Here is a 17,415-nt window from a genome sequence, read left to right as displayed (position 1 = left end):
CCTGCCTCGTCCGCAGTCTCCAGGCTTGGGTTGACAGCCTGTTGCCTGGTCTTTTTTCCCAGTGCACTGCCTGCTTCCGTTGGTTAACTCTTGTGTGTTACGACCATGCTGTCTGCCTGTTGCAGGGCCCGTGTTCCAGGCGGTGTACTGTTGGGGAGGACAGGGCCCGCTCGGCTGAGGGGCCTTTGTCCGAATACGCTGGCGATGTGGGGGGCGGGGTCACTAGGTGCCCACCTGGTGGGGTCTTGATGCTGGCATCATGGACTTCTCCGGGCCCCCATTCCAGGGAGTCCAGTCCTTTTGGTGGGTCTGGGTCTTCCTTCGCGCTCCGCTGCTACGGCCTTGCCACGGGGTTGGGTTTGCCCTTGATCCCGTGATTCTGGGGGCAGTAACGAGGTTGTTTCCTGCGTTCGTTCCCGGGTGGCATGCAGGTTGTGCGTGGGTGTAGTCGTGGGGTCAAGCCACGGTCTGCTCACCCTGTGCGTTGAGTTGCTTGAGTGCCTCTTCGCGCGGTCGGGTCCGTCTCGGTAGACCTCTAATAGGGAGGGTGCCCTCCATTAGGGGGGGTCGGGGGGGCTCGGCCCTCCCTGTTCTGTTGGTTGTGGGGGGCCTTCAGCGGGGTGTATTTGTCAGCCAGCGGCTCCGCTTGGCCTCCCTTTGTGCAGTGTGATGCCAAGCAGAGCCCCTAACGGAACAGAACGTTAGGTTATAGCTATAACCAAGTTCTGTTAGTTAGGGGTGACGCTTGGCATCAGACGGCCGCTGCAGCCCTTGACCTCACCTTGTGGTGAAAGCTTGGGAAGGAGGAGAGCAGGTGACCACACACCTGCTTATGAAGGTAAGCTGATGAGGGGTGTGGTCAGACTAATACTGGTATTAAAGGTACATTTGTGGAATTTATTCAGTGCGCGTGCATGTACGCGAGGGAGTGCAGTGTGATGCCAAGCGTCACCCCTAACTAACAGAACTTGGTTATAGCTATAACCTAACGTTCTCTGTGTACAGATGGAAACTAGTTTCTGCTAAATATCCTGCAATATGTTTTCATATAACAAAAATATAAATACACACTGTCTACAGTAGATACAAAAAGATTTTGTAATACTCTGTTTAGAACAATGCTGTTTGCAAATAGTCTGTTTTACTTATGTAACACGTTAGAGTTGAAATTCATGCATGACAATTGGTAAACCCTAACCCTAACCCTAACCCTAACCCTAACCCTAACCCTAACCCTTTATCTGGTACAAATGACTGATAAAACATAAACAAACACCTAATAATACACAATAAGCAGATTGATTAAAAAATGAAGACAGGAAAACGAGTCTAATCTGTTATGGTTTGTAACCGACCTCAAACGCAACGGCACAGACAGGTAGTTCAGAGTTAGCCAAATACTAGGGCGTATTTATTTACAGAGTCAAAAAAAGGGTAAAGTACTATTATCAAACAAACAGGGAGACTGCCTTCGGCAGAGTCATCTGCGGCTCTGCAGAATCCTCCTGGTGATAGCGGTGGGGAATTGGCATGTGATGATGTAGCGGTTCTGCAGATACTTCCAGCTTTAACTCAAGGTGTAAAACGGAGAGAGAGAGAGAGGTATCAAAAACAGTCCAACGAAACACAGAGGCAGTGTGGTTCCCTCCTCCCTTAGCTGTGTCTAGAACCAATTGACAGTGACAGTCTTCAGTGTTCCCCACAACACACAATTTAGCTGAGTCAGTGCAAACAAAACGAAATCTTCAGTGTCTCTTCTAAAACACACAATCAGAATAATCCAGAGGGGTTGACGAAATCTTCAGTGTCTCTTCTAAAACACACAATCAGAATAATCCAGAGGGGTTGACGAAATCTTCAGTGTCTCTTCTAAAACACACAATCAGAATAATCCAGAGGGGTTTGGTTCCAGTCACCCAAGCGCAACGCGTAAAGCGGGTAAACGAGGCGCAGCTCCAAACGGGAAACAAGGTTCTCAACAGCGGTTCTCCACAGAAAGGTCCTGGAGAGAAAGTAGACCAGGAACAGCAACGGGGAAAAAGCAGGCAAATGCAGTTGTATTCCAGAACGACCCGACATCGATAGAAAGAAGGTCCAGGTATATAAAGCCCTCTGGGGCACTGATTAGCACACACATCAGGTGCGTGATGGTAATTGATACTTAACCTAGAAGTGTGCGTTAGGCAACGGACCAATCATCACAGCACCCCAAGAAGCGTGTGGCGGGGAATGAACCAATCCTCACAGTACCCCCCCCTCCACGGGAGCCACCCAGCGACCCACTCGGCCCCGGCCTGCCCGGATGGGACCGAAGGAAGCCGGCGATCAGGGGCACTGGAGAGGGGGACAGAGACAGAGGCCCGGAGAGGCGCATAACCACACACATTTAATCTTAAGATTGTTGTGAAACTATATTCTGAAGATACACATACACACAAAATACCTTCTGAAGATATTGTATTTTTCTTAAGACTTTTGGAATACATATTGTGAAATGTTTAATCTGAAAACCTTGGAATACTTATTGTGAATATATTGTATTTTTCTTAAGACTTTTGGAATACAGAAATACATATTGTGAAAACCTTGGAATACACACAATCTGAAAATTTAAAAAAAACGTTTGAATCTAAAAAAAAAAAAACATTTGAATCTTTTATTTCTGACAATAAAAAAAAACTTATTTTTGAATCTTTTATTTTGAAGAACTTTTATTTTGAAAAAAAATTAAATTAAAAAAAACTTTTATTTTGAAAACAAATCTGAAAACTCCTCCCCTTCCGTAGCCAGATGTCCCTCCCCTCCTAAACCGGATGTCCCTCCCCTCGAAACCGGATGTCCCGCGTCCTTGAATCCTCGACCAATCAGAGAAGCCCTAAGGGGTCTTAAATCATCTCAAAAAGGGGGCATGGCTACAATCCATCAAACGTTGCTATATGCCCTTATAAGGTATGACATATCCCTAAGTCCCGCCCCCTTAAACCTCTCGACCAATCAGAGGGCTCACAATTGCTGTATGCAGCTTCAATCAAACTAAAATGGGCGTGGTTACAATCAATCAAACTAAAAGGGGCGTGTTTTGCATAATGTGACAGAAGGCGCCTCTTACATCTCTCTCTGGTACCTATGGCACAGTGAATCAGTCCAGATATTATACATTATTTTTACACAAACAGCATCTTTATTGCGTGAACGATGCAACACTTTCATGTAGAAATAAGACATGTCGACAATAGATCTATCAACCAGGCCATCACTGAAACAATATGAATTGTTTTTGTTAGTAGCCTATGTAAAACCCTGCATAGTGCAGGGAACTTTCGCACACGCATCTGACAGTACATTTGGATAATTGAATGTGAATGATACATTCCTATCTCTGACTTCACAAGTCTGTCCAGGGTTACTAATGTATAAAGGACCCCCTCCTGGATACATTCCTATCTGTGAACACTATAATCACGGTAAAACCTTGTATTATTTTCATGGTTATAATGAATAAAAATACATCTTTGTTTTAAGATGTTTCATGCTAAATGGTTCTTAAAGTGAATTTCCTTCAATCATCGGGACAAAGATCAAACAACCTCGCCGGTAATACTGTGCATTTAGCTTTTTTTCTGCAAAATTATTATAAATTATAATATTCTATCAACAACTTTAATAACGTTTTATGTTACTTTCATACATGTTAGCCATACTATACACTAACTATGGTGAGTGAGTTACATTTTTGTTTGCCTTAGAATTATCATCTTTGAGCAGTTTGAATATTTCCTATCGTGTGTAGGATTTAATGCATATCGAGATATTGAGAGCATAAAACTCAGGGGGGCTAAAAAAAACTAGACACTGCAAGTAATTCAGAAATGTGCTATTTGTTTACCTTAGAACAGGTTAAAGAAAATACATTTGGGGCTTGAGCGTACTAAAAATACATTTGTATTGTTTTTACCTCTTCATTGTGTAAAAAAAAAGAAACTATGTTGACATGTCTGTTTATCGGTCAGTTTCATGGTTTTAGATGTTTATTTTAAGTGTATCATTGACACTCAACCAATAAAACAAAATTCAATAGGATTATGTGATATGATGTTCTGTTCCGTTAGGGGCTCTGCTTGGCATCACACTGCACTCCCTCGCGTACGTGCACGCGCACTGAATAAATTCCACAAATGTACCTTTAATACCAGTATTAGTCTGACCACACCCCTCATCAGCTTACCTTCATAAGCAGGTGTGTGGTCACCTGCTCTCCTCCTTCTCGCTTTCACCACAAGGAAGTGCCTCGGTAGTACCCCACTTGACGTGTTGTTAGTTGAAAAGAGTTGTGACAGGTTTACATTGTGCTTAATTGTTTCTTCTCTCACATCTGTTGTACAAGAAAAAGTTGGGTCATAATGTATTCCGCGGAGAGTAGACCCGCTAGACCTACTCTTCACCAGCGGTTCTCCATTCCCGCCTCCGTCGTGCGCCTCGGTGCTGGGCTATTGCCACTCTCGTGGTTGCCGACCCACCCCGGGAGACTCCCGGTGGATAGTTTGCCTCACCGAAGAGCCGAGGGGTCGGTGCCGTCGCTCCGGCGATGGCCTGATCTCGACTCTGGTTCCTCTGGTTCTGGGGAATCGCCCGTTGGTGAACGGGGGGTTGTCTTGGAGCCGGAGGATTTGCGACGCAAACTTTTCGCGTCTGCTCGCTCACGTCGCAAGATGGTGGCGTGCAGGCGCGAACGGCCTGGGTTTGGGGAACTGCTGGAGACCAGCGAAGATGCGTCCGGCTCGGGATTTCCAATGGAGACTGAGGACTTCATGGACGAGGCGGACGGGTTTTTGTATGAGGGCCCCGTGGAGGAGAGTATCCCTCCTCAGGAGACCCCGGAGGGGGGGGAAATGGCTCAATGGGGCGCCCTGTTCGAGGATGTTGAGGAACCACCTTGGCCTCATTAGCAGGATGCCCTACTGTCGGCCACATCAGACTGTGGCTCCTTGACCAGTCGCAGCCTGCTGTATGTGAGGGATGCGGGGTCGGTGGAGGAAGGTTCGCAGGGGGAACTGCGGGCCTTGTTTCCCGAGCTCATGGCGGTAGCCGCCGCCGCAAACGGCGTGCCGCTGCCGCTGCCATTGCCTGCACCTGTCCCTGATGACCTCATAGGCCATCCCTGGCAGCGTTCCCCAGTGAGAGGGGTGGACGTTGTCTACCCATTTTTCCCATCGATGGGGGCCTATGTTCGTCGGGGTCAGGCGGTGACCAACATCATGGGACTGACTCCTACCTACGTACCAGTTACGCGGGTGGCAGGGTTGGTCAAAGGTATGGGGGAGGGCGTGCCTCGGCTTGACAGTCCGATGGCCGCGCTCCTCTGTCCGGATATGGTGTGGGAACCACTATGCAAGCCGGTCCTCCAGGGGAAATCGGCTAGGCGATTGGCTTATTGGGGTGACCAGTCATTTATCGCTGGTACACAATCGCTAGCTGCGGTGTCTAACATCGCCCACCTGGCTAGATTTGTATCGGGGATAATGACGGGCGGCACGGATCTGAACGAGGTGAAATGCGATCAGATCACCCAGGCTGCGGGAGCTGTCCTGCACCTTTCCCAGGTGCTGGCCATAGCCATGGGGAAAGTGCGCGCCCTGGCCACCCTGGGCCAGCGTCACCTTTGGCTGGAGCAGGCCCGTGTGCCAGAGAAGAAGAGAGCTCCTCTTCTGACGGCCGCCCTCTCCGACGCTGGCCTATTCGGGAAGGCCCTGCGGTTGATGTCCTCAACATGCAGAGAGATGGCAGAGGAGAGGTCCATTCTCCAACCCCATTTTCCGCCTCCCGTCTTTGCCGGTGGAGTCAGAAGGCTTCCGCGACGTCGAGCTGTCTCCGTCGCCGCTACCACTGCCTCCGCCGCCGCTGCTGGCCCTGCCAAGAGGGCCAGGGGACGACATGGCGCTTCGGCCACCGCCGGCCCATCCCAGACCGGAGGAGACGGTAGGGAACGTCGTGTCCAGCAGACTGTAACCTACCGTCCCTCCGGGGCTCCTCGGGGTGGCAAGACTCGAGCGGCGCGAGGTGGCAGACGCCGTTAACAGTGACTTTTTCCCCCCTGTGTCCCCTCTCCTCTACACCCTCCCCGGCCCCTCTATGATTTGTGCCTTGACACGATTTAGTTAGTTAAATAAAAAAGTTCCCCGATGGAGGGGGACTGTGTTTTGGCCGAACAAACTGTGTGTTTCTTCAAACAAATCATATGGTGGGGTTGTGTATATATGAATCTGCCCTTTTACGTTGTGGGATGAGTTGTGTTGTGTTACGAGGTTAAGCAAGGTCTGCAACGTACACTCGGTAATAGGTTCTATTTAGCTTGATGCTCCACATGCAGTTAGAACTGGTGTTATTCCATTGCTTGAACTAAGTATATGTGTTTCACAATGCTGTGTTGTTTAGTTGCAGTAATACTCGTACACACACATTTCACGGCCTAGCCGTTTACTCTCGATCAGCGTTTTTTCCTATGTACGACATAGGCAACGGGTATAGGATTCACGCACAGGCGACTTGTGTTTTTGTTGTAAAACCTTTACACATTTTGTGGGTAGCGGACATTGTATTAGCTTCGCTATGCTTTGCTTTCTACCGGAGGTTTTTCAAGATGGCTACGGTTGTTTTTCTGTGTGTAGGGATAAAGGGTGTGTTTTCGGGAGGGGGTGTCGAATAAACCCCTCCTTTCCCACTTGATTGGTTTAGGGGATTTTTTTATCTCTTCTGCTGAGCCAGTCAGGGCCAAGCCAGTGCTTGGCAGGGGGGGGGGGGGGGTATTCTACCGACTCCTATTACATGACAGGATCCGGTAGGTCTCCCCGCCCGTTGTAGCGGTGTTGCTATGGCGACGCCTTCCATGAGCTGGTGTCTTAAAGATGTCGAGGTTAGGGCGTAGGGCTCACAGTTCTGCTGCGCCCGGTTTTTGTGTCAACTTGAGTCAATTGGTCACGTGACTCACAGTTTACATATCTTTTTCTTGGCTATGGTCTCATGTGGGAAGGTGTTTCTGGGAGGGTCTGGTCTTACACTCTGATTAAAAAGAGTGACTGGATTGAAATCATGTGAAAAACATGTTTTTTACTCCCAGCTGTGCAGTTGGGTCATACGGGTGATGCTTTTTCTTTATTTTTATAAAGAGTTGAATGTGTCTATGATGGATTGGAAATGAGGGTCCCTGATGGAAACAAGACTAACGTCTTTCTCAGGTCTGCCTCCTCTTAACCTATTGTGTGTATTGCCGTACTGGGTTGTACCCTTTCTGCAGTCTGTTGGGTAAACTTTTTCATTCATTCATTCATGGAGTTGATTGCATCTCGCCCCTCTTGTCGTTCCCCTGGGCGTCTTGGGGATTCAATATGGTGGTCTAAACGGCCTATTGTTGATGTGGGTATGTCAAAACGCACACATAGTGCTAGCTCAGGATGTGCTTTTGGGGCATTGGCTGACTGGCGCGCCTTGATTGCTTGGGATTGAAACAGCGTTTTTATAAAGCAATTGGGATGGGGGTTTTTTCCTCTTCCGACACCCTGTGTGGTTGTCGATGGGTTCCCGTTCATGTCAGGGGATGATGACGGAATGGGTCTGGACATATGGGGAAGGGTCTCACGCCCTAGGGGTGGGCCACCGGGCGCGGTTCATACCGACACGTCTGGGTGGCGCCTTCTTTTTATGTTGGGATCAACACGCATATCTGCCCCTTCTCCTGGGGTTGGCAGGTCGGCGTGATTAGGGCACGGGACTGGTTCTGGTCGCGCTGGTCCAGATCAGTTGTACCCGTTGTCCGCTGGGGATGCAGATCTGCTGTTCTGGTACCCTGAGGGACTTGGGGTTTTTTCAGGGGGAAAAATGCTAGGTCGGTCCGGGTGTCACAGGGTTGAGCGTTATGGAACCCTTGTTAGGTGCGTTGTATTCTGCACTGTCGTAATGGCTTACGGCCGTGCCGACCTGTACGCGCCCGATCTCGTCGGATCTCGGCCGCTGTGCGGGTTGGTCTTGGTTGGTACTTGGTTGGGTGACCTCCTGGGAATACCGAGTGCGGGGTGCTGGGGCTGGTCTTCCATTTTTACGCTCTTCTCTTGGGCTTGGCGCAGAGGGGCCTGTTGGGGTGGTTTTAACCTCCTCGGGGGACCCTGTGCCCCCCGTATCACCGGGCCCGGTCCGGGGTAATGTTCGTTGACCCGTAGGCCCGGGATAGCCCTGTTGGAAACCAGAACGCGGGCTGCGGCGGTGCCGCAGGTGTGTTTTTGGGGTTTCTTTCCTGAGGGGTTATGGGACCAACCATTGCATAGGGTAATGCCTAGGTGGTTGGTTCTCTGGTGTGTTGCTGCAGTGTCAACTCCCGGTTCTCCGGTTGAGGGTGCCCCTGCACGTTCATGACGTCTGCCGATCGTATGGGCCTTTTCTGTGGGCAGCTGTCAGGATGGCCAAGTGGTCTGAGGAGCCAGACTCAAGGTGAAACTTCCATAGCGATGGGGCTTCTGGTCTCTGAATAGAGGCATGGGTTTGAATCCCACTTCTGACATGCTGTTTAAAGGCTTGGTTATGCGACAACGCCAGCATACGCCCCTTCCGCCGGGGCGGCTGTGTTCAGCTGTCCTTCTGGCGCCTGCCTCGTCCGCAGTCTCCAGGCTTGGGTTGACAGCCTGTTGCCTGGTCTTTTTTCCCAGTGCACTGCCTGCTTCCGTTGGTTAACTCTTGTGTGTTACGACCATGCTGTCTGCCTGTTGCAGGGCCCGTGTTCCAGGCGGTGTACTGTTGGGGAGGACAGGGCCCGCTCGGCTGAGGGGCCTTTGTCCGAATACGCTGGCGATGTGGGGGGCGGGGTCACTAGGTGCCCACCTGGTGGGGTCTTGATGCTGGCATCATGGACTTCTCCGGGCCCCCATTCCAGGGAGTCCAGTCCTTTTGGTGGGTCTGGGTCTTCCTTCGCGCTCCGCTGCTACGGCCTTGCCACGGGGTTGGGTTTGCCCTTGATCCCGTGATTCTGGGGGCAGTAACGAGGTTGTTTCCTGCGTTCGTTCCCGGGTGGCATGCAGGTTGTGCGTGGGTGTAGTCGTGGGGTCAAGCCACGGTCTGCTCACCCTGTGCGTTGAGTTGCTTGAGTGCCTCTTCGCGCGGTCGGGTCCGTCTCGGTAGACCTCTAATAGGGAGGGTGCCCTCCATTAGGGGGGGTCGGGGGGGCTCGGCCCTCCCTGTTCTGTTGGTTGTGGGGGGCCTTCAGCGGGGTGTATTTGTCAGCCAGCGGCTCCGCTTGGCCTCCCTTTGTGCAGTGTGATGCCAAGCAGAGCCCCTAACGGAACAGAACGTTAGGTTATAGCTATAACCAAGTTCTGTTAGTTAGGGGTGACGCTTGGCATCAGACGGCCGCTGCAGCCCTTGACCTCACCTTGTGGTGAAAGCTTGGGAAGGAGGAGAGCAGGTGACCACACACCTGCTTATGAAAGTAAGCTGATGAGGGGTGTGGTCAGACTAATACTGGTATTAAAGGTACATTTGTGGAATTTATTCAGTGCGCGTGCATGTACGCGAGGGAGTGCAGTGTGATGCCAAGCGTCACCCCTAACTAACAGAACTTGGTTATAGCTATAACCTAACGTTCTCTGTGTACAGATGGAAACTAGTTTTTGCTAAATATCCTGCAATATGTTTTCATATAACAAAAATATAAATACACACTGTCTACAGTAGATACAAAAAGATTTTGTAATACTCTGTTTAGAACAATGCTGTTTGCAAATAGTCTGTTTTACTTATGTAACACGTTAGAGTTGAAATTCATGCATGACAATTGGTAAACCTTTTTACCAGGTAGTCATTTGAGATCATGGACCTTTTTTTCCCCGAGCTATATCTGGTACAAATGACTGATAAAACATAAACAAACACCTAATAATACACAATAAGCAGATTGATTAAAAAATGAAGACAGGAAAACGAGTCTAATCTGTTATGGTTTGTAACCGACCTCAAACGCAACGGCACAGACAGGTAGTTCAGAGTTAGCCAAATACTAGGGCGTATTTATTTACAGAGTCAAAAAAAGGGTAAAGTACTATTATCAAACAAACAGGGAGACTGCCTTCGGCAGAGTCATCTGCGGCTCTGCAGAATCCTCCTGGTGATAGCGGTGGGGAATTGGCATGTGATGATGTAGCGGTTCTGCAGATACTTCCAGCTTTAACTCAAGGTGTAAAACGGAGAGAGAGAGAGAGAGAGGTATCAAAAACAGTCCAACGAAACACAGAGGCAGTGTGGTTCCCTCCTCCCTTAGCTGTGTCTAGAACCAATTGACAGTGACAGTCTTCAGTGTTCCCCACAACACACAATTTAGCTGAGTCAGTGCAAACAAAACGAAATCTTCAGTGTCTCTTCTAAAACACACAATCAGAATAATCCAGAGGGGTTGACGAAATCTTCAGTGTCTCTTCTAAAACACACAATCAGAATAATCCAGAGGGGTTGACGAAATCTTCAGTGTCTCTTCTAAAACACACAATCAGAATAATCCAGAGGGGTTTGGTTCCAGTCACCCAAGCGCAACGCGTAAAGCGGGTAAACGAGGCGCAGCTCCAAACGGGAAACAAGGTTCTCAACAGCGGTTCTCCACAGAAAGGTCCTGGAGAGAAAGTAGACCAGGAACAGCAACGGGGAAAAAGCAGGCAAATGCAGTTGTATTCCAGAACGACCCGACATCGATAGAAAGAAGGTCCAGGTATATAAAGCCCTCTGGGGCACTGATTAGCACACACATCAGGTGCGTGATGGTAATTGATACTTAACCTAGAAGTGTGCGTTAGGCAACGGACCAATCATCACAGCACCCCAAGAAGCGTGTGGCGGGGAATGAACCAATCCTCACAGTACCCCCCCCTCCACGGGAGCCACCCAGCGACCCACTCGGCCCCGGCCTGCCCGGATGGGACCGAAGGAAGCCGGCGATCAGGGGCACTGGAGAGGGGGACAGAGACAGAGGCCCGGAGAGGGGGACCGGAGACGGGGACAGAGGACCGGTGAGGGAGGCTGGAGACGGGGACAGGAACCCGGTGAGGGGGGCCGGAGAAAGGGACAGGGAACCGGCGAGGGAGGCCGGAGACAGAGGCCCGGAGAGGGGGCTAGAGACAGGGACACAAGGGGAACCCCGGGGCGAAGGACTGGACGCCGCCTGAAGACACTGGGCATGACAGGAGGGGCTCCACCCCTGATGGTGCCGGAGGACCAGGCGATGTGGGGCTCATGCAGCGCGAGCCAAGGCCTGCCCAGGACAACAGGGACAAGAGGAGAGCTGGTGATGAAAAACTGGAGTCTCTCAACGTGGTTACCAGCAATGGTGAGAAGGACTGGACAGGTGCGTTGAGTGATGTCAGCCAGGCGGCGATGATCCAGCGCGAAGACCTCCAAGGGCCTCTCGAGGTCCTCAAGTGGAATGTTGGCCCGGGTGGCAAACTCAACGTCCAGGAAACTCCCATCAGCACCAGAGTCAATGAGTGCACCCACCGTCGCCCGCTGGTCCGCCCAGGCTAGGGTGACGTTCGTCAGACGGTTAGGTGGTGCACGGGTGGGGGAACAGGAAAAACAGCTCACCAGGATCTCCCGGGGTCCCGGCGAGCCTGGTCTTCTAGGCCGGGTAGGGCAATTGGAGACACGGTGTCCATCCCGGCCGCAGTAGAGGCAAAGGCCGGACCTGAGCCTGGACTCCCGTTCGGCCGGGCTAAGGCGGGTGCGTCCCAGCTGCATGGGTTCCTCCTCGGTCACAGCTCGGGAGGGAAAAACCCCACCAGTCACGGAGGGGGCAGGACGGTCAGCACTGTAGAGGCGGCTGCCGGGAAGGGAAGCCCCTGAGCGGAGGTCGATGGCACAGTCGTAAGGCCGGTGAGGCGGAAGGGCCTGAGCCCGGGACTCACTGAAAACCTCCTCGAGGTCGTGGTACTCGGGGGGTACGTCTGGGGGTCCCAGTCGTGCTCGCTCACGCCTTCTCTCCCGGAGGCGTCCGTCGATGCGGATAGCGAGGCTGATCAGGCCCTCGAGAGAATCGGGCTCCTCTTGGGTCGCGAGCTGGTCCCTTACTGCGTCGTTGAGCCCCCTCAGGAAGGTGAGACGAAGCGCTTGATCGTTCCAACCGCTCTCCTTTGCGGCCAGTCTGAACTCCAGCGTGTAGTCTCTGACACTGCCACTGTACTGCCGGAAGGTGCCAAACCGAGCTCCTGGGTCCTGGCCACGGGCTGGGTGGTGGAAAACCCTGCGGAGCTCTGCCACGAAGTCTGGGTAGGAAAGACAGAAATCAGCCCCCATTGCCCAGGAGGCAGTAACCCACTGTGCTGCTCGGCCCGTGAGCAGGTTAGTCATGTAGGCTACTCGGGATCCCTCTGACGAAAAACGGCTGGGTTGATGAAGGAAGACCAACTCACACTGCATGATGAATGTGGCACAATCCTCGAAGTTACCCTCGAACAGACGTGGTTCGGAGAGACGGGGCTCCCGAGGTGCGAGGTCTGCCGTGGGTGGTGACCAGTGGTGCGTTATTGAAATCATCTGGGGTGACACGCACCACGTGCACGCGCGCTGCCTGCGCGTGCGCGCGCTCCCGCGAATGCGCATTTAATGTCCCCTCGCTTGGGCACAGACTAAAGACAGTGCCTAATTGCCTCTACGAATGGAATGTAACACGTCTTCACAACAAGGTTAGGTGTGAATGTGTCTGAGAACGTATTTAACACACCTGACGACCGGAGCTATTGATATGCAAATAGCGAGTGAGGTCCCACACCGTGCTACCCCGTCCCATGAACAACGCATGCCTGGTGGTGACCTGGCTGAGACTCCTGGGACAGGTGGGGTTAAAAGCAGAGTGTTTAATGCTGTACTGAGAGCCTGAAGCTGGTGCAGAACAACAGCCTGCTGATACCCCTGGGTAGTCTGCTGGGTGGCCAGAGTGTCAATGGCATGCAGAGGCCCGGAGGTCCTGTAAAGCAGCCGCAGCCGCACCCAACTGTTGGGTGTGGTCGTTGACCAACTCGATCTGGACCGCCAACGCTGCCCTGACCCTGTCTGTGTCGGCTGAGGTCGTCATGGTCGGGTCGTAATGTTATGGTTTGTAACCGACCTCAAACGCAACGGCACAGACAGGTAGTTCAGAGTTAGTCAAATACTAGGGCGTATTTATTTACAGAGTCAAAAAAAGGGTAAAGTACTATTATCAAACAAACAGGGAGACTGCCTTCGGCAGAGTCATCTGCGGCTCTGCAGAATCCTCCTGGTGATAGCGGTGGGGAATTGGCATGTGACAATGTAGCGGCTCTGCAGATACTCCCAGCTTTAACTCAAGGTGGAAAACGGAGAGAGAGAGAGAGGTATCAAAAACAGTCCAACGAAACACAGAGGCAGTGTGGTTCCCTCCTCCCTTAGCTGTGTCCAGAACCAATTGACAGTGACAGTCTTCAGTGTTCCCCACAACACATAATTTAGCTGAGTCAGTGCAAACAAAACGAAATCTTCAGTGTCTCTTCTAAAACACACAATCAGAATAATCCAGAGGGGTTGACGAAATCTTCAGTGTCTCTTCTAAAACACACAATCAGAATAATCCAGAGGGGTTGACGAAATCTTCAGTGTCTCTTCTAAAACACACAATCAGAATAATCCAGAGGGGTTTGGTTCCACTCACCCAAGCGCAACGCGTAAAGCGGGTAAACGAGGCGCAGCTCCAAACGGGAAACAAGGTTCTCAACAGCGGTTCTCCACAGAAAGGTCCTGGAGAGAAAGTAGACTAGGAACAGCAACGGGGAAAAAGCAGGCAAATGCAGTTGTATTCCAGAACGACCCGACATCGATAGAAAGAAGGTCCAGGTATATAAAGCCCTCTGGGGCGCTGATTAGCACACACATCAGGTGCGTGATGGTAATTGATACTTAACCTAGAAGTGTGCGTTAGGCAACGGACCAATCATCACAGCACCCCAAGAAGCGTGTGGCGGGGAATGAACCAATCCTCACACTAATCACTGTAATTACAACATCAAACTGCTTGTCTTACAAAGTAGGGATGTGGGGTGATATATGTCAACCCCCTGAGAAAATAGCATTATCCTTCTGTCTAATGATTCAATCTAGTAAAAATCGACCTGTTTCATGATTTTAGATGTCTATTTTAAGTGTATCATTGACATTAAACAAATAATTCAGAATTCAATAAGATTATGTGTTATCACGTAACAAGCAATAACACTATACAACAAACATCAAACTGCTTGTCTTACAAAAGTAGGGATGTGTCATGGGGGTGATATATGTCAACCCTTGACTAAAATAGCATTATCCTTCTGACTATTGATTAAATCTAGTAAAAATCGGTCAGTTTCATGGTTTTAGATGTTTATTATTTATGTTTATCATTGACCCTCAGCCAATAAACAAAAAATTCAGAATTCAATAGGATTATGTGTTATCATATACCGAACAATAACACTATGCAGCAACCATCTAATGCACTCACAACACACACATCCAAACGCACACATTCACTTAAAACTAACAACCCAATGCATCACCCACTCTCCACACTTTAGAACACCTAAAGACACTTTTATATTTATTGGTAATGGATTTGCACTACAACCCATACCTTTGTACACCTTACTGTAAATTGTGCCTAAAATTGTACCTCACCCCCATTTCTGCTTTGTATTCTGTCCTAATTTTCAGTGGTGCTGTGACATAAATTCGGGGTGGTGAGGTTTGAACCGTGCTAAAAAGGGGAAGCTGACCTAAAAATGTAGGCCTAAACAGTATATGGACATTCAGGCTTTGAAGTGATCTATATCCATAAATAAGTCTTAATTTAAGACATATGAAACAGTTAAAACAGCTTGGACAGACACATCCTTACAAGTTATCACAAACATTGGTGTATTTGTAATCTACTATGTCCTAAATGTATCGATGTAGCATTACAGTCTATCTGTATGTCATATAGGCCCTGATGTATTGAAAATGGGGGAGTCTGATGTAAACAAGACACAAGTCTTTCTCTGATCTGTTACCTCTTAATTTTAGTCTTAGTTTTACGAAATAAGAAATAATAACTATAACTTCTCTGTAAGCACCGTGTCCCATACGGTCAAATAGTTGGTATTACACCATTTACATTTAGTCATTTAGCTGACGCTTTTATCCAAATTATAATTATAATACATCTCTGTCAGCTGTGTAACAATATTCATCAAAATGCTGCATGTTATAGTGTAGGTTAGTTTATTAGGACAAATGTATGTTTATAGGGAATATTTTTTTAAATACATTGTCTTCACAATAAATGTATGTGAAGCCATCCATTGTGTGAACTAAAAATATGCTATGAGTATAATGTTGTACACTAACTTTCATGTTACAAAGATATAAACCATTTGAATGTTGCCTGTAACATCTGAGTTTGCATGTCCTCTAAACTGATAAACTTCACGCCCCATGCGGTGTTTTAACACCTATAACACCCTCAAAGACACACAGACCCACATAGACGGATCTTTTCAGCACAACTCTCTTTAAGCTATCACTAGTGTAATATAACTTTTATAATTAATGTGAATAATAATACAAAAAACACTGTAATGCAAAATGTTTAAAGAATCTATTTTAAAAATAAAACGCTTCACCGGTTTTACAACGGTGGTTGTAATCAGCCCCCCACCCTTGAGAGGCAGCCATCTAGGAGAACTTAGCCCCCTTGCATATAACTTAAACACAGTCCTGTCCCCCGTTGGCAAAACAGCATGCTGTAACACCCATATATTTTATCTACACTTATATTTTCCGAACACATTTGTCTAAAGATTGTGATATTCTACGAAATGCTGGAGACGCTGGGCTCGTCAGTTCGAGCCCAGCGCTCCACATTTGCTTTCAGTTTAGCTGGTCGTCCGTACTAATACACATTGGCCGTATTAGGGGGTGGGAAACTGATGGGTGGGGATCGGGCGTTGTGGACAGCGACTCCTACAGGTCGGTTGGTGCGCCTGCGCAGTAGAATCAGGAAGTGTCGGGGGCAGCGTGAGCCTCCCACGCGTTACTCCTCGCCACTGAGAGATCGAGCTGCGCAGGTGAAAAGATGCAACTGCTGTTACCTCAAGTACCGGAGGGGACTTGTGCTATGTATGACTTAGTCCACATTGCAGACGGCTTGTGGGAGGCAAGAAACAGCGTCCGTGACAGGGGAGGGTTGAATTGGATGATACGAAATTGGGATGGGAGAAAATATAGAAAATGGGAGAAAAAGTGGATAAAAAAAAAAAGATTGTGATATTCTACACTTTATAGACATATTGTATTTTTCTTTAAAAAAATCCTCCACACACACACACACACACACACACAAACACTACATATTACATACATACATACATACATACATACATACATACATACATACATACATACATACATACATACATACATACATACATACATACATACATACATACATACATACATACATACATACATACATACATACATACATACATACATACATACATACATACATACATACATACATACATACATACTTATTGTGGTTAGTTAGAACCCCTATTTACAAGTTATCACTCTTTTTCAAACAAATCAGCCTATTATTCATTTACATTTGTATTTTCTTTTTATTTAGACTTTTGCTTAAACACACTCTTCCATATGAAACTATAAAAATATAGACATATTACATTTGTAATTTTCTTTAAAAAAAAATAATCACACAAACATACACAAAGACACACACCCCAACACACACGCCTCTGCAGAAAGGGGGAAGTAAGACACGTCGTAAATCTATTAGACTTGACAGAAGCTGCATACACTAGTTTTAGGCTTCCCTATTCACTATCCATACACCCCAGCCTCTATGACAGCTAAGGGGGTGTCATTTTCAGAATCGTGACAGTTTCAGAACTGCAGTGAACCTCCAGAGCGTCATTTCAGCCTACAGAGTGGAGACAGTCTACTGAGAGGGAGAATTCTTTCTACACACACACACATTTTCTTTCTACTCAAACAAATCTACACACACTCACCACTTGGAAGAAAGCACTTTCTACTCACAAACAGCATACTGACAGAACGGCTATTGAACATTTCTGAAGAATAATACATTGTATTTTACATTTGGCATTTGCCATTTGCCATTAAGAAAATGTATTTTATTCTTAATTCTGTAACTTAAACCACACACACACACACACACCCACACACATTTATTCCTAATTCTGTAACTTAAACCACACACATTTGAAATGTTTATTCTGAAAACCTTGGAATACACATATACATATTGTGAAGATATTGTATTTTTCTTAAGACTTTTGGAATACTTATTGTGAAACTATATTCTTAAGATACACAAAT

This window comes from Notolepis coatsorum, assembly GCF_963971535.1.
Source record: "Notolepis coatsorum genome assembly, chromosome: 17".
Classification (NCBI taxonomy): domain Eukaryota; kingdom Metazoa; phylum Chordata; class Actinopteri; order Aulopiformes; family Paralepididae; genus Notolepis; species Notolepis coatsorum.
Note: the sequence above shows the minus strand (reverse complement) of the source record.